A 4,242-nucleotide genomic window follows, 5' to 3' on the forward strand; every position below is an offset into this window, starting at 1 on the left:
ATCTTCCTCTTTGTCTCTTTTCTGTTCTCTCACACTCCACTGCTGACCTTCAGACCACTCCCCTTAGCCTAGGGCATTTACACCTGCACCACACACAGCTAGGTGAGCTTGACCCTGTGTAGCTAGCCCAAGGCTGGGGATATTCCTGCTGACCTCCACCAGGGAATACTCTGCCCAACTTATTACAGGGGAATTCCTGCCTGTGTGCCCAGGGGCCTAAGGCAGCTCATCCAACATTCGTCAATATTCTAACCTGCTGCAAGAACCTCTGCCCAACCTCCACAACACCAAAGCAAGCAACCCACCAGCCTTCTGGGGCACTCCCCTGAGAGGGAAACCATAGGAAGATAAAGTGGTAGGTTAATTCCATAGTGAAATTATCTATAGGCAGTGTTAGAAGAAGCATTCCTATAAGTCTCCCAGAGAGACCCAGCACTCTTTGACTCCCTGGAAAATGGCACCTGGCTCCTCTAAAACAACACAACGCAAACAGACATCAGCCCCAACGACCTCAATGAAAAAACAGGAGAAACAAAAGGCAATGGCAGAAGATGTCCCGAACATAATGACATGCATAGAAGAAGCAGACATTGAGCTGCCACAGAAAGAAATTTTCAGAATGCTGCTTGGAGTCATACAGGATATTAGGGAAACAATACAGAAAAAGGACAAAATGATAGAGGAGATAAAGGCCACACTCCAAAGGGAAATCTCCTCCAAACAGGAGCTTAGGGAGGAGATAACAAAAACCATTAACAGAAACACGAACCTCGAGAATCGACTGGAGGAAGCAGAGAACCACATCAGTGACTTGGAGGACAGCCAAGCAGACTTTAACAATCGCGAACAAAAATCTAATAAGATCATCAGAGAAGCTGAAGAAAACCTAAGAGCTATGTCTGAAGCTATGAAGCAGAACAACATTAGAATTATTGGATTACCGGAGGAAGACACAACAAAGATGTCATCTGCAACAACAGTGAGAGAATTCTTAGGGGAAAACTTCCCTGGCTTAATGATTGAAAACCAGGCAACCATTCAGGAGGCTGAAAGAACACCAGCTAGCCTGAATCCCAAGAAGAAGTCACTAAGGCACATAATAGTTAAACTATGCAACTTTGAGGAAAAGGAGAAAATCATGAGAGCAGCTATGGAAAAACAAGCAATCACATATAAAGGTTCCCAAATAAGAATATGCTCAGACCTATCAGCAGAAACTATGAAGAAGAGGAGAGAGTGGAGTAACATATTCCAAAAATTGAAGGAAAACAATGCAAACTCAAGAATACTCTACCCAGCCAAATTATCGATCAAGATAGATAGAGAAGTAAGAGTCTTCCCAGACAAGGGAAAACTCAAAGAATACGTTAGAAGAAACCCAGCCCTACAAAAGATCCTTGCCAACCCCGTATGGGCAGAACAACACTCACCAAGCACAAATAAGAGACCGCCACATAGAACAACCTCACCCAGCGGGCAACAAAGACAAAACAGACCCCAAGATAGCATTAGTGTAACGATGGAAATAAGTCAAGAGTGATACACACACACACACACACACAAACACACGCACACACACACAAACACACACGCACAACACACTAATGAGAAAGGAAAGTAGGAAAACACTCAACACAAAAGCTATAAGATGACATCACATAAAATGGAAAAACTGATTACCAACTTCATATGGTGAGGGAAGAAGCCCAGAATTAGCAGAGAACTCCTCAAGAAGAAGGACACAGTGGGAGGGGCTTGCTTTACCTGACTTTAGCACATACTATATACTTCCACAGTTGTCAAAACCACATGGTATTGGCACAGCGACAGATACTCAGACCAATGGAAAAAAATTGAAAATCCAGAAATAAAATCATCATACAGACAACTGATCTTTGATAAGGGCCCAAAAAATATCAAATGGGAAGCAGATGCCCTCTTTAACAAGTAGTGGTGCTGGAAAAATGGATATTTACCTGCAGAAAAATGAAGCAAGACCCTTATCTCACTCCATGCTCAAGAATAAACTCAAGGTGGATCACAGACCTTGAAGTTAACCCCCAAACTATTAGGGCCATCATGAGGGAATTGGGACCAACTTAAGAAATTTGGCACATGGAATACATAGGCTATCAGAAATAGGGAAGGACACAAACACAGAGGAGGCACAAATTGACAAATGGGATATACTGAAGATAAAACACCTGTGTACATAGAAAGAATTCACTAAAGAGAGTAATAAGAGAGTCCACGGACTGGGGAAAAATCTTTCGCAATGACACAAAGACAAAGGCCTTATTACTAAAATCCACAATACTCTGCTATCTTCCAAAAAGAAAAAAAAAACTAATTACCCAATGAGGAGGTGGGCAAAGGACCTGAAAAGAAGTTTCACAGGGGCAGAAATTCGAATGGGCAACAAACATATGAGAAAATGTTCCCAATCTTTAGCCATAAGAGAAATGCAAATTAAAACCACAATGAGGTACCACCTAACACCCTCAAAGGTAGCCCAATTCAAAAAATCAGAAAGCAACACGTGTTGGAGGGGCTGTGGGGAGACAGAAACTCTCATCCACTGCTGGTGGACCTGTAAGTATGAACAGCCACTATGGAAATTGATCTGGCGATACCTAAAACAGATGGAAATCGAGTTACCATTCGACCCAGCAACCCCCCTACTGGGCATATACCGAGAAGAGGCAAGACACAATCCAAGACCAAACATCTGTCCTCCAACGTTCATTGCAGTTCACAATTGCAAGGAGTTGGATACAACCCAAATTTCCATCAACTGATGATTGGATCAAAAAGCTGTGCTATACACAATGGAGTACTATGCATCGCTAAAAAGCACTGATGAACATATGAAGCACATTGCTGCATGGGAAGAACTGGAGGAAATCATGCTTAGTGAAGTAAGCCAAGCACAAAAGGACAAGTACAACATGAGTCCGCTGAAGTAAGCTCTTAAAAAAAATGCAAAAGGAGCAGAGGAAAAAAGCTACTGTATACAAACATTCCTGGGATGAGGACCAGGTAATATGGCAGGGACCAGACCAAATAAAGGGATACACATGGTAGACAACTAAAAAGGAAGTGGGGACAGGAAAACAAAAATAATAATAAAAAAGAAAGTGGGTAATGGAGGCACAGGTCACTAACCCACCCAAGGGGAGGGTATTGTTTATATCTCCACAGGGAAAGAGGGACCAGACTTCAATCCAGTGGTCCAAGATGTGAATGCAATATGCCGGTGTGGATTAGGGAAACAGTGGAAAGGTCTGGGGGGCTGGCCCCAATCCCAACTACTTAGTGGACACCTGCCCCTCCCTCCAGAAGAATGTATTTCAAAGGATGGCATTGAATCTGCAGCTCCGGGAGAGGGACATATCTGATCGGAGCACACGGGAGCAGATGAAGGGGGGGGAGGAGAGACTGGAGCACATCATGGCCCACCAGGCCATGAGGACGATGTTCCCAATTAGAGCAGCAAGTACACAGAGAGGGCCACATGGCCGGCCCCACTATGAGACATGATGCCCCTCACTGACCCATGGCCCTGTGGGGGACAACACCAGAGACACAGTGTGGGAATTGCACCCAATCTGATCCTACCACACCGAGGCAAGACACTAAGGGGGTGCAACAGAACAGCAAGGGAATGGAGCGGCGAGGTCTGCAGGGAATGATGAAGGTGGACTTTGGGACCAGGGCGTGGTGCCCCAACAGAATGGAATGGAAAACACTCCTAAAAGCAACTAACAATCCTTGAACTAACTACAAGCTTTCCTTCATTGTTGTGTTTTGTTTGGTTCTTTTTCAGTGGTTTGTTGTTATTGTTTTGTTGTACATTATTGCTTGGTTTTGCTCTGTCTTGTTTTTGTGCATGTTATTATCTCCACAGGTCTGTCTAAGTAAGATAGGCTGGATGAACAATCTGGAGCAGAAAACAACAGGACCGACAGTTCCAGGGGACATGGGATAGGGGGAAGTGGGGGGAAAGGAAGTGGTGTTAACAAACCCAGGGTCAAGGGAACAACAGTGATCCAAATCGGAGGTGAAGGGGGTGTGGGAGGCCTGGTAGGGCATGATCAAGGGTAATGTAACCCAGAGGAATTGTTGAAACCCTGGTGGGGACTGAGCATGATAGTGGGATGAGAGGAAAGTCAAAGGAAATAGAGGAAAGAGCTGGGAGGCAAAGGGCATTTATAGAGGTCTAGATAAAGACATGTACATATG

Source organism: Echinops telfairi, unplaced genomic scaffold, assembly GCF_000313985.2.
Source record: "Echinops telfairi isolate 266 unplaced genomic scaffold, ASM31398v2 ScPeMD7_60;HRSCAF=208, whole genome shotgun sequence".
Taxonomy (NCBI): domain Eukaryota; kingdom Metazoa; phylum Chordata; class Mammalia; order Afrosoricida; family Tenrecidae; genus Echinops; species Echinops telfairi.